The sequence below is a fragment of the Papio anubis genome, chromosome 9 (assembly GCF_008728515.1).
Source record: "Papio anubis isolate 15944 chromosome 9, Panubis1.0, whole genome shotgun sequence".
Taxonomy (NCBI): Eukaryota; Metazoa; Chordata; class Mammalia; order Primates; family Cercopithecidae; genus Papio; species Papio anubis.
Window position 1 is genome coordinate 81,169,551 of NC_044984.1, and position 15,200 is coordinate 81,184,750.

Genomic DNA, 15,200 nt, shown 5'->3' on the forward strand with positions numbered 1-15,200 from the left:
TTTGAGGACTCTTCATGCTGTTTTCCCTAGAGCTTATAATAATTTACATTCCCACTAACAGTCTGTACATTCTTTTTTCTCCTCACCCTCATCAACAACTTTTTTTTTTTTGACTTTCATAATAGCCATTTTGACTGGTATAAACTGTAGATGTAAGTATTGAGATAACTCAGCACTCTAGACTTAGAACAAAAGAAAATGATAGTATAAAAGATTCTACCAAAAACTGTATAGATTCTCAAAACCACATCTCTCTTTACGTCATGGTATTATAGTTAAGATTCAGGTGAATTGTGAAGTGCCGTAAGAAATGAAGCTAATTTGAGTAAATGATATTAAAATCTATTCACTGAGAAACATTTTTAAAATACTTATTTTGGACAAGGCTCTTTTCTAGCACTCATGGTGGCCAGGAAAAAAAAAAAAAAGACAACATCCCTGTCCTCATAGTAATTCCATTCAGTGATATCATTTTAGACAATAATCTCAATATTCAGCATTTTCCATCATAAATCTCTTACTTCCTATATATAAAAAATCTAGAATTTGACATAAATTATCCAAAAATTAATTTTAAAGCTGGATAATTTCCATAGTTGTGGATGCTTTAACATAAACTTGTGTGTGTTTGTATAGAATTGTTTGCTTGCTGTCTAGCACTCTTAAAGTGTTTTTATACAAAAATTAAAAACAGAATTGTTTTTCTATTTTATCTAACTTAATTTTGAAAAAAAAACTCCACATTTCTTATTAAAGTTTAGTTATAGATTTTCTTTTTCTTTTTTTTTTTTTTTTTTGAGATGGAGTCTCACTATGTCACTCATGCTGGAGTGCAGTGGCACAATCTCGGCTCACTGCAAACTCTGCCTCCTGGGTTCACACCATTCTCCTGCCTCAGCCTCCCAAGTAGCTGGGACTACAGGCACCAACCACCACGCCTGGCTAAATGTTTTTTGTATTTTTAGTAGAGATGGGGTTTCACTGTGTTAGCCAAGATGGTCTCGATCTCCTGACCTCGTGATCCTCCCTCCTCGGCCTCCCAAAGTGTTGGGATTACAGGCGTGAGCCACTGAGCCTGGCCCTAGTCATAGACAATTTTAAAATTAGAATTTATTAGGAATAGGGTTAATATAAATATCTCACGAATGTTGTTATTAGTAGTGTAAACGAGTTTTTAAAAATATTGCAAGATTTCTATTTTGAACTGAATCGTATTCCCTCAAAGTTTATTTGTTAAGGCCCTAACCCCCAGTGTGACTGTTTTTGGACATAGGGCCTTTAAGGAGATAATTATGCTTAATGAGATCATAAGAATGGGAACTTAATCCAGTAGAACAGGTATCATTTAAAAAAAGAAAGAGATACCAATGATCTCTTAATCAGAGGAAAAGCTATGTGAAGACACAGTCAGAAATTGGATATCTGCATATGTACAAGCCAGAAGATTTCAGAAACCAACCCCGCCAGCATCTTAATCTTGGGGACTTCCAACTTCCAGAACTGAGAAAAAATACATTTCTGTTGTTTAATCCAAACCAGTCTGTAGTATTTTGTTACAGCAGCTCCAGCAGATTAATATCATTTATAACAGACCTAGTAAGGACTGTGTTTTTTATGTTATTTCCTTCTAAACTATCTCATAGCTTAATTACACCCTGTAAAGACATCAGTTATAATTTTAAGAAAAATGATAATATATTAATAATTCAGATAGCCAGAAGATGTATGATTCCATGATCATCTTCACTTTTTCTACAAAACTGAGAACACTGGTTTGAGGATTCTGATGTCATAGTCATAATATATACAAATTAAATGCATAAAGACTGAAAGGCCATAAGAATTAAATGAAAAATTAAACCCAGAAGGAGTTACATAATTAAAGTTTGATTGACAAAGGGAAATACTTATTAGTATGAATGTCATATATTTACATAGTTCGATGTAATTAAAAAGTTATTTCACATGCATCATTTCAATTATCTCTTACAACCCAGAAGAAGATCAGAACAGGAGGACAGAAAAATATTATGTACTCATGGAGCTTCTTATCTATCTTCCCTTCAAGAAAATGACCACAATTACAATTTTATTTTTATTTGTGTAATTCTTTGGTTATTGTTTGTCTCTCGCACTAGACTATAAGATCCATATTTATTTTCTCTTTTCATTATATGTACAATGCCTGACGTAATTGTTTTGAACTTTTAAAAATTGAAATTAGATGCAAATCTCCAAAATGACTAAAAGCACTTTCTACCTTGATCCTGAAGTTTTGTATTTTCGAGAACCAACTAAAAAGCTTCACTCATTTTCTTTTTATTAAAGTGAAAGTAGGACCAAATTTGATATACCCTAATCATTTCCATGAAAAAAATTTTTGATACACTTACAATCTCAAACAATATATAATATAAAGGAAATCAATTTAGTGTTCAAACTGGCAAGGAATAAATTCGTAGTACTGGCCGACTATTTCTTTTGGGCATCAAAGACTGCTTATTAAGGGTGGAAGATGTTATCAATCTTCCTTATAATACAGAAAGAAAAATTCACATGCCCTAAAACATTCATTGAGGTGATTCTACAACTTAAATTTGAGTGCATTGTGGTGATAAGGTGACCAGAGTTAAGTACATGTATATTAAGGTCTTGAACTTTTGGTCTGCCATGACTCCACCTCCACCTCCATTACCATATTCATCTACAATATTCCTGATGGTGCCTAACTGATTATCCAGTATATTCATTGCAATTAAATAATGCTATCATTCCCCTGGCATGTAATTAGGAAGGGAAATATGCTGCACCAATTCTTCCAACCAAGGACTACCAAGCCTGTCTTTAGAGAATTTTCAACAGGAGATGGAAAAAGAGATGTGGAGTGTTGCATAATTTCTGTGACTACATTAGAAAGCCTTCTCTCATAACCAGTAAACTTAGCATGCGGACCACCAAGACATTCATTCTTTCCTTCATTATTCTTGTAAACATATTTGTAAATTTTTTCCTATGAATTGACTATTGGGCTTAGCATAGAGAATACAAAATTGGCAAGCAAAAAAAGAATGTAATGTATTATTTCATAAAGTTTGCAATCGAACCAGAAAAACAAAAACTGATCACATACTTGAAAAAGGTAATTAGAGGATTAGGGCTCCATCCCTGTGATTTCATTAACACTAATTACCTCTCTCAGATAAGTGAAGTTAGAATCATGACAAGAGATACAATAGAGGTAGAACATAGGCAAAAACTTTCATTAAATGAATTAATGAATGAATGAGTATCACAGTAGGAAAAAGAAAAAAAAAAATGGAGGCTAGATTAGCTGGAGCAAAGAGTAGCCCCTGCAGGAAGCAAAGACTGATCACATAACATAGAGCCTAGTTAATTTTAATCTTAGAGAAAGAAAAAGACATTGAAGGTCAATGTCTTTGCCCATACCCGTTACTTAAAGGATAAGGATTATTAGAGGAAGGAAAATATCACATGTAGTTCTGAAAAAATAACGCAAACAATACAGAGAAAGGGAAATGATTGTAGGGAGCCTTGGATTGATATGGGAAACCAGTAATTATGCTCTTGGAATTAGACAGATTTGGACCTTCTGATCAATGCATGATATAAATTTGGACGAATGGACATTTGTTAACTGCTAAAAAAAATCCTTCTTTGTATTATCTTCACATGGTTGCATCAAATGAAAGGCAGCATTAGCTGCCAGGAATAACTCTATAAATACAGTTGCTAAATTATAGAGCTATTTCATGCACTATTTATCATTCAAATATGAGAAAACTAAGCTATCACAAATGTCTTTCTCTATTTGCTGGAAAAATGAGTTCAGTATATTGATTCCAAGATAATGAACAGCAATATTCCCTTGCTCTGACACTGAAATATCTATTCTTTATTTTGTCCATTTTTTTCTTAACTTCTAAGTTGAACAAATATTTCAGTATTTCAAAAAGGAAAACATGAAAAATATTAATACAATTAAAGTATAAGCACAATTTAGTAAATTCTTCCTGAAAATTAAATACTTTTGGAAATTAAATTCCTATCTTGAAGGAAAAGTGAAATTCCATGCAGAAATGTGCAAATGTTATGAAAATTATATCTGGGTTAGATAAACCTCACAAAGCACAATTTTCTGGAATATGGAGTAACAAATTAAAACCAGTTTATTTTATTTTTATGTTTTAATAAAAAATTTTTATAATCAATAAAAAATAACAGAATAGTCAATAAAATACACTTTCAGTATGATAATGTTAATTAAAAGGTATTATTTCAGTGTTTTAATGTTAAAGTTAGCTATTAAAGCAGGAAGAATATAATTTTTTATAACATTGATTTAGTGTTACACTATTATATACATACTGTACATATGTGTATATGTGTAATATAACATAATATAATATAATGTAAGATAATAATCTTTGGAAAAAAGCTCAGAAATTTTTAGGTACCCCAAATTTTCCTGTTTTCTCTGTTGATTTAGAGTTTATTATAAAATGTCCAAAGAGACATTCCAAATAAAAAAACTGTATGTAACTTAAATTTCCATTTATTAATTCTTCTTGGGTTGTTAAGCAAAACTTCCCCAAATGTGACACAACTTTGTTTCCTTGCTTTGTCTACAACACTATAATTCCCCCTGACAGCAATTCTATGTTTACAATCATTCAACATCCCCTCCTGCTATATGGCAGATAAGTGTTACATGTTAGGAGAACAAAGAGAACTAAAACATTATTATTGAATTCTAAAAACTAAAAAAAGCAGCAGGTGAAGTCTGACAGATAAACAGCTGACAAAAATGCAATGTGGTAAATATTATGAACATTTATGCATAAAATGCTTTGTGAACACAGATAACGAAGTGGCTGAATCTGTAGGTTTCTAACAAAAGAAATAGTAGAAATTGGGCTTTGAAAGATAAGTATATATTAACCAATGATGTCAGTAAAATATATATTTTTTCTTTTCTTTTTTTTTTTTTTTTTTTCCGCTTCAGAAAAAAGCAAGAACAAAGCAAAGATGTCCGGAAATTAAATATGTTGGTGAGATTCTAACAATCTGTCTCAGTTGGTCAGGGGTTTCATTTTTCACAGAATATCCTAGGTTTGCTTTTAACTTCAAACCTCTGCTCAAACTTCTTTTTTCTGGGATACTATTTATTATCTTTGATAAATATCTATGTCAAGGAAAACTACAATGGCTGAAAATATATCTTGGCCTGGCCTGGTGCCCTTTTGAAGACATCTCTTCTTGTCTGAACTCTATTGCTCTATCTTTGAAGTTTTAAAGGAATAATCTTCTGTATTACTTATATCAATCCTGTTCACATACTGCTGAGCTTATTCTCTGTATTCCCTCCTTAATTAGGTAGTAAACATTTTAACAGGAAATTTTCTCCAACAATGTTTTAATTTTGTTTATAATATTTTGCACAACTTTCAAAATAAATATTTATTGTATTGAACTGAATTAAATCTTCTTTGGTAATCAGTAAGTTTACCCTTTAATTATGCCTCTCAATCGTAAGCTTCAGATCCATCAAACAATGTGTGTTTTGTATTTTTTACTTGTATAGGTTTATTGGGCACAAGTAAAGTTTGGTTACATGGATATATTATGTAGTAGTCAAGTTTGGGCTTTCAGTGCAAGCATCACCAAAATAATGCACATTATTATGCACAAAATACATTATGAAATACATTATGCAATTTCTCATCCCTTACCCCGCTCCCACCCTCCCACTAGTCTGAGTCTTCACTCTCTATGTTCACGTGTACACATTATTTAGCTCTCACTTATAAGTGAGAACATACAGTATTTGACATTCTGTTTCTGACTTATTTCACTTAAGATAATGACCTCAAGTTCCATCCACGTTGCCTAAAAAGACATGATTTCATTATTTTTGTGACTGAGTAGTATTCAATTTTATGCATGTGTATGTATAGTCTGTATTAAGTCGATTCCATATTTTTTCTATTGTGAATAGTGCTGCAATAAACATACAAGCATGGTTATTTTTTATATGAGAATTCATTTTCTTTTGGCTAGATACCCAGTAGTGAGATTGCTGGATTCAATGAAAAAAAAGTCCAACATCACTAGTCATCAGGGACATGCAAATTAAAACCACAATGAGATACCATCTCATACCAGTCAGAATGACTATTATTAAAAAGTCAAAAAACAACAGCTATTGACAAGGATGTGGAGAAAAGGGATTGTTCATACACTGTTGGTGGGAAGGCAAATTAGTGCAACCTCTTTGGGAAAGAGTATGGAGATTTCTATAAAGAAGTCATAGTAGAATGATGTACTTTGTACATTGTTTTTCAGGACAGGATGTCACTCTATTGCCCAGGCTGGAGTGCAATGGCATAATCACAGCTCACTGCAGCCTCCACCTCCTGGGCTCAAGCCATCCTCCCACCTCAGCCTCCTGAGTAGCCTTAGTAAAGAGAGAGGAATACCATTGGCCAAGGAAGAGTAAAAGACACTGCAGTTAAGAAAGTGTGGACTGTGTTTAGATTTTAAAAAACTTTGAAGTTTGACTAGAGAATAGGTCATGGATAGATAACAGAAGAAGAGACATGACAAAATGATCAGATTCATGAGGTAGAGAGATTTTCATGTCTATGTGTGTGTGTATATATATATAAATTTATGGGTGCCATACACACACACACACACACACACACACACATATGAAATAGGGAGGGAGATTTGGATATTTGGATATCACATTAAGGAGTTTAGATTAGGTATTATAGTGGGTATCTGTTTTTAGTTAGCATGCATCTTTTACATGCTTTTATTTTATTCATTATTGGGTGTTTTTTTTTTCCAAAACATCCTGAATTATCTTTGAAATACCCCCTTGACACTGCAAATCATGTTGATCTTGTTTCTCAGAAATTTGAGCCTTAATCACTGACCCAAGGAGAAAAAATTGGAAGGAGCTGAAGCACCAGTTACAATGACATCGATAGCTTTCTTTCTCATTTCTACAAACTTCTCCACTTCCTGTCCTATACAAGGACTGATTGTTTCTCTTTTCCTTTAAATCTAGGAGTTGCCATAGATCCTTTCAAAAAATTCCTTTTGTTTCCCATAATTTGGCCAGAGTCAATTTATGTTGCTTAAAACCAAAGTACTTTATTCATAAACCAACAGAATTACATTCTATGACATTTTCACATAGGTGTTAGGAGTCAGAATAAAGCAAGATTCTATTTCTCACATGTAGTTTTCAATGATGGAATAAAAATTCAAAAGATCTGTCCAATGGAAAATGTTATTATAGAATAGATGTTATTTCAAAACATCATTCTGTAGAAAATGCTGTGCTATCTTTTGAAGGAAATCTTGTCAATGTACAAAGTAACTGTGCTTGGAAAGAATTCTTGGAAAGAATAAGTTTCTCATACTTTTGTAGCCAATGTATAAAATAAACAATTTACATCGAGAAAACAAGGATTAGATTATTTTTGGAGAGCATGAAGAAGATATTTTCAATTACTTGAAAATGTGTAGCTGGCAAGATGTGTATTCATATTCAAGTAATTTTCCTGCAATAGTATAAAAGGTTAAGAGTAAATTAAAAGTAGGAAGGACTCAGAATACAAACAATATCAAGCAAATAACTTATTTTTATGATTTAAAATGTCAACTGACTTATATGTTAGGTATTCACCACACTTCTTGCTAACATTAAATATTAACTTTGCAACTAATAATTATAGTTGAAATATATTTAGAACTAAGTGCCAAATCCTGTGCTGAACACTGTGTGGATTATCTCATTCGATCTTTACTAGACTACTATATGAACAGGCCGTGTAATTCTTAGGACTCTTTTATCACACAAGAACAGCAAACCTGATCTATATTTGCTTCAGCAAATAGGAAATTTATGGGCTCACATAAATAAAACTTCTTGGAAGAGGGTTGCCTTAAAGGGCAGTTTAATGCATGGGCTTAAAACATGTAAACAATATTTACAGTTTCAAGTCCCTACCTTGAATCCCCTTTCTTTAATGAATCGTCAATACCTAACTCCTCACAATCACAGGATGGCTATTTCAGCCCAGCTGAACACTCAACTAACTCTAGATACACAGGAAAGAGAAATAAATATTTTATCTGTGAACATGGTAAAGTCTTGGCTTCATTCTCCTTGACTGAATTGAATGGTACTCATTCCTATAATAATCGAGATGACATGTGTTAAAGGATTTGCACTATTTATAACAATATAATTGTGTGCATAGTAGTCATAAAGATGATAAGCATAATGAGAGCAGTGAACACTTGCAGCACTTACTTCCATAATTCTAAAAACTTTGAATAGATTGACTTATAACTTTACAATAACTGCAACACATAATATACTATTACTATCTACATTATATTGATGAGAAAACCTACACACAAAGAGGTTAATTCACTTGACCTTGTTCAACCATCTGTGAAGTTGCAGAATTTGGGTTCCATCAGAAATTATCTGGCCCTAAAGGGTACAAATTAACCATTACAATGTGCTGTGCTTTTCCCCAGAAAATAAAGAAACCGAGGCACAAGAATTAAGTAGCTACTCTGAACTAATAAACTAGTGAATGGCTAAGGTAGAATACTACCTGTTTGATGGTAGAACTGGAAGTCCTAACTACTAGAATATATGAATGCATATAATGACTGTTATTGGATATATTTGAAAACAAACATGGTAGCCAAAATTGCATTTGGCTCTGAACCTAAGGAGAAGAGGGAGGGCAAATGTTACATGGAATAAAATAAGCTCTACTTAAGTTTCAATGAGTAGTTTTATTTTGGGTTTTGCTTCTTTCTTAAATGCATACCAAAAAGAAATCATCTTAAAACTCAGACTTAGCATCAAATAGATATGAGAATCTATTTCCTATTAGCTTCCATTCACATTTCTGGAGCCAATCCTGGTTGATGAAATCACAGATAATATCCCCTAGTTTTAAAGGTATATCTCTGAAACCATTATTGCTGAGCTACAGAAAGAAAGAAGTTGCATACAATACTGAGAAACCTAAGCCACAGAGAAATAGAAATTGGCAAGCTCAAGACTGTCAGTACAAAGGCCCCATTATAGACTAATAAAATTGAATCTCTGCATTCAGAGAGTCAATGTTAATGTTCAAATTTTCTGACCCTAACCCTAACACTAGGTTCAGTTATAAAGAAATGGAATCTAGGGTGTGGGCATCCCTATTTTTAAACAACTATCCAGTGCTTTTAATGTTCACACAATGTTGAAAAATACTGCTCTAGGAAAAAAACAAAAAAAGCACCGTGTAACTAATTCTCCCATTGTGTAGGCAACAGCATCATTGTGTTATTGGGAACTTGCCAGAAAAATAATCCTGAAGAAGCTCTTCTGACTCTCCTAACCCTAAACATAAATAACAATGAATTCAGAAATTACTGTGTGCCCTAGTAAAGGGACATGTAGGTGCTGAGAGGTTCAAGGGTGATGGTTAAGACCAAGAGACCTTTATATTTGGGGGTTTTATACATGAGAAATATGACCAAGATCACATATGCCAAAAACAGGAGCCAAAAATTCTCTCTGAAAAGTCAGAAAGAACAAGTATCCAGTCACCAATGCAGGCTCAAAAACAACGGAGCTACTCGACAACAACTAGAATATCATATGTATTTGAGGTTCCCATGATATATCCAAACACCATCTTGGAAAGGACCAGATGTCTTACAGGTTTGGTATTTGAGAGTTCACACGGAAGAAAAATATTTTTTAACTGAAAGAAATTATGCTACTTTAAACTTTTTTTTTAATCCTCTTAACACACATCAGGATAAAGAGTGAGGGCAGGTTGTGGGACTTAAGAGAAAAAGTACATAAATCATACAGAATAAAAAAAGCTTTATTTCCTTTGCATATTTAGGTGGTAGTATGCCCATTTTTGACATACAATTTCTAATTTCACAAATACTACTTTATTTTCCCTATATTTTTTGACCTTTTAATTCTCTCATTCTAACAGCAATTACTCTGCATCTTTGCTTCTGGACAGGTTTGTGACTGGAAAGAAGGCATTTGCCTAGAACCATCCCTTTATCAGCATTAGTTGCAGAAATCTAAACTCATTGAGGACATTTTACAGAGTGCTCTGAGGAAACTATAAGCAAAGAGAAAGACCTCTGAAAAGAAACATCCAGATGGAATTTGCCTAATAGCAAGAGAAGAATCCAACTTCATGGCTGGGAAAAGTGCAGTGATTGTGAGCCTGGAAGCAGGAGAGACACAGGCATGGTGGGTCCTCAGCAGCAGGGGGCGAGGGGGCAAAACTCCCAAATGAAATCACCGTATGTGCAACTAACTTTTTCTTTATTAACAATAACAGTTGATAACAATGTGTACTTACAGGTGTACAACGTTGACAGAAAAATAGCATAATGCTTTCAAACCTAATGAAGGCACTACAAACAACTAAGGCAGTATTTTCTTACAGTCAGGTAAAATCAAGAATCCAGTCAAAAATTAGGTCAATTTAAAGAAAAATAACGTCAAATTTATTGTACTCCTAAATACACTATTCATACTTACTACTCAAAAGATAGTTTTGAATTGATATATTAAATTTACAAACATTCAATAATTAAGACACTCAATAACCAATCCTTTTTTTTTTTTTTTTTTTTTTTTGAGACGGAGTCTCGCTCTGTCGTCCAGGCTGGAGTGCAGTGGCCGGATCTCAGCTCACTGCAAGCTCCGCCTCCCGGGTTCACGCCATTCTCCTGCCTCAGTCTCCCGAGCAGCTGGGACTACAGGCGCCCGCCACCACGCCCGGCTAATTTTTTGTATTTTTAGTAGAGATGGGGTTTCACCGTGTTAGCCAGGATGGTCTTGATTTCCTGCCCTCGTGATCCACCCACCTCGGCCTCCCAAAGTGCTGGGATTACAGGCATGAGTCACCGCGCCCGGCCCAATAACCAGTACTTTTTAAAAATATTAAATATAGAAGAAAATGTTTCCTTGAGCCAAAATTTGAGACTGAGGGAAATGTGACACTTGCCTAGAAAGATGAGCCAATACACTTTAGCCTTTACCCAGGTAAACAAAGCACTGCTATCATGGATTTTATCAGAAAAGAGAAAATCTCCTGGTATATCCAGCTAACCTACACTCCTAGTATATCCACATAAACACATATTACTCCAAAAATATCAATATCTGGAATTCAGGTCATTGATAGAATGCTAAGGCCCCAATTAAAAAAATAAATAAATAAACTATTGAGTAAATATATGGACTCATACACAGTAGTGCAAGCTTGTGCATTTTAAAAACTGGTTGTGGCTGGACACAGTGGCTCACACCTGTAATCCCAACACTTTGGGAGGCTGAGGCGGGTGGATCACCTGAGGTCATGAGTTCGAGACTAGCCCGACCAACATGGTGAACCCCATTTCCATTAAAAATACAAAAATTAGCTGGACTTGGTGGCAGGCGCCTGTAATCCCAACTACTAGGGAGACTGAGACAGGAGAATCACTTGAACCTGGAGGGCAGAGGTTGCAGTGAGCTGAGATTGTGCCATTGCACTCCAGCCTGGACAACAGAGTGAAAAACATAAAACAAAACAAAACAAAAAACTGGTTGAAATAACATCTTTATGGCTAAAATTTAATTACCCAGGAAATCTAATTAATAGGTACGTTTTGAGAATATTCTATTCCTCAAATAGTGCAGTTTCTTCACGCCTTACAATACACTATAGCTTATTTGCTAGAAAATACTATTGTCTCACATTTTGTCTTTACATTTTGAATCATTTATATCTGGCATTTAATTGGATAGTGATTTTTTAAATTTGATTTGCACTTATTTTAAAGATAATTATGCAGGGATTTTTTTTTTTTTTTTTTTTAGTTTATTCTTGCTTAGTGCTATCTAAACATGCAACTTTTGTTCACAGGAGGGCATCATTACTCAGAAAAGAAGTGATTTATGGAGTAATTAAAGCAAACTAAATCTTCGGTAACTAAATGTAAATTATAAGTGAATGCTCACTTGGTCTGACCTCTCTAATCTTTTTAAACATAAAATATTTATATTGTTGCCATTAGTATGTTAATAATCCTGGGTTTTAGAAATAGTTTTATTTAATTTTCACTTTGATTATTTGTTTTTTCTAAGTCAGAGATACTAAAATGAATGGACATTTTTACTAAAACTAGGAATAGTGCCAGACGAAAGCTAGATGATTTTAAAACTATGAATAAAATAGAGTTACAATTACACACATATACTCGCACGCTCATTTGTTTTCAGTTAAACATTTCTGAGTACACATATAGGTACCTGTCAATATTTCCTATGTAAGAGTGTATTTGTTTTTATATAGCACATAAGAATTCTCTCAAAATTATTAATGTATTCATTAAATTTGCTTATTTATTGTTCAAACATTATTCATTAAATTGTGAACAATAAATCATTAGAGATTCGCCTGCCATCAGCCACAATCTGTAACTGTTAGTTGGTAACAATTATATTTTTTAGATTAAACTGAATTGAAAAACTAAAACACTGATATTGATAAATGTTGCAAATATGTGAAGAACTCTTCCACATATTACTATTAAAAAATGTGAACAAATAAATAAATAGGCCAAGAATTTAGAAAGCAAGTAAGAGATGAATGAATGTTTGGGTTAATATTTTTATATAAATACAGCACTCTAAATTCAAACATACATAAAGGAGTACATACATGTTTTTACAGATAAGTAACTAGAAATTATGACTATATGGTGTATAATACAATGATGAATTAATATATTTACATCAACAATGATTTATTCAATATTTAGAGTTATAATTGATTTTATAAAAATATATTCAGACATCATAACATTTTTATTAAAATGTTTATATTATGGGTGACTGTATGTTCTTTTTGACATTTTATTAAAAAGAGATGCTTTAAAACATGCTTAATAATCTTGCTCAAATAAACTAGAAATTAGTTTATACATTCGTGGATATCATCAGAAATTTTAATAAAACTAACTTTTAGTAATATTTTATTTTATTTATGTTTCTTTTCTATGGAAAAGTAAAAGTGATGAGATTAACTCATTTCCACAACAGATTTCATGGTTCAGTTACAATCTGTTTTCTAAAAATGGGAAGTCGACTCAATATGAATGTTTAGCATGCAGTTAATATCTAGAATATATTACTATGATACTGATCATTTTTACTCCCCTTAAAATACGCTGTTAAGAAAAGAAATCAAGAAAGAAGAATATTCTTAATATAACACAGCACAAAGAGGAATCATATTGTTATCTGAGAAATTCCTCATAAATGTATGTTTAGAAGTATTCTTGGAGGGAACTTGGTACACTTCTTTCACTTTCCTAGAGCATAATGTGATTTGTTCCGAAGTTAAACCACAATTAACTGTGTACAATCAGAAATCAAGTTTTTTGTTTGATGCAATAAAATACAACTTATTGATATAATAGAATATCACTCAGATTTATAAAGTTTCATTGTTATAGTTGTAGCTATGTTTTAGCCACACAAAAGCCAATACCATTGTGAAAATCAGCAGTATTCTGTAAAAGTGGAACTGCTGCACCACATTCTGCTTGAATACTTGGTTCAAAAAGATATTTGACCTGATAATTACTTTACAATAAATTATAGAAACAGTATTTAAAATGTTATAATGTTCAATTTAAAAACTAATTATAACAATTTTCATGGTTAATAGCATTTAATATATTAGTTTTAAAACTACATAAACTATTTAATTTTTAAGTCTGTGTTTTCCTTTATTACTAAAGACAAAATTATTTTCTCCTAGAAAGTCTGCATTTATTATATTCTAATTACAATCTTATTGTTCTGGTTCTTGTGTAATGATAATGGAGAAATAACAAATTTGTTCCATGTCATACAAAGAGTGGAGAAAAATAACCTGTGTGCTTTTGATGAGTTAAACTGCTGTACCTACACTCATGAAATTTCAAGACAGTAACTCTCAATGACATTCCAGTTATTTCCGCCTATATCGCCATTCCCAAATACCCTAGTGATATCTACAATATTAGGCATATTGTAGCAAAACTTCTTTCATTTGTCTTTAGCATTTCATTGTCTTTAACCCCTATAAGTGACATCAGGTTTTAAAATTCAACTTTGTTCATTTATTTAAATGTACTCAAGCTTAAAAATGGCATTTAAATGAATGTATTTGGGAATATAGAATATGAGAGACAGAGATGGGTTTGGGGGAAGAGAGAGAGAGAGAGAGAAATATGGAGGGAGAGTTACAGAAAGAAGAAGAGAGATGAATACATCTAAGCTGTTTCTGATTATTTTCAATTATTGCTTGATTTAAACCTGCTTCTATCCATCTACTTCCCCACAAACCTGTTTCAGAGATTATTTGTCTAGAAAAACTTGATGTCTACTTGCTCTGAAGTTTTTGACTCTCCAGGATGGCACAGTTGTTAATGTATTAGTAGATTTTAAATCCTACTGCTTTCTGCAGATCTTTTTATGAATGCTTGTAAGGTATGTCAGAATTGGGTTTGAAAGCAAAATCATATGCTGCCATATGGAAAATTAGAAAGAGAGCAGTTTAAGACTGGTGATTTTTAAGAGAATGGAAATACATATTTTCACGTGAACTTCAAAAAATTTACATGCTATCTTAAATATCCTTCTCTGAGCTGAACCTGAGCATTGAAAAAAAAAAAAAAAAAGGAAGGTTCAAGTTGAATTGATATTAGGTAACCAGTACAATAATTCTGATATAGAAAAAAGTTTCTAGCACCTGAACTTGACCTAAGCTGACTTTTTTTTTTTCATGTCTGCTGTCTCACACTTGATGTGTCACCAGTCACACTATACTACTTCTGCACACGCCAGGTTGTGTGTTGCTGCTTGCTTTAATTATGTTCTTTACTCCTTCCTTTTCCATTTCTTTACTAACGCTTCTTGAGCACCTACTAACTGTCAGACTTTGTGCTACATATACAGTGAGAAATAACATACAACATGCCCTCACAGTGTTTGCCAAAGCAAGATTCATATTCTAAAGAAGAAAGTTTTGTCATTTTTGCCAACATGGATGAACCTGTAGGACATTATGTTAAGTGAA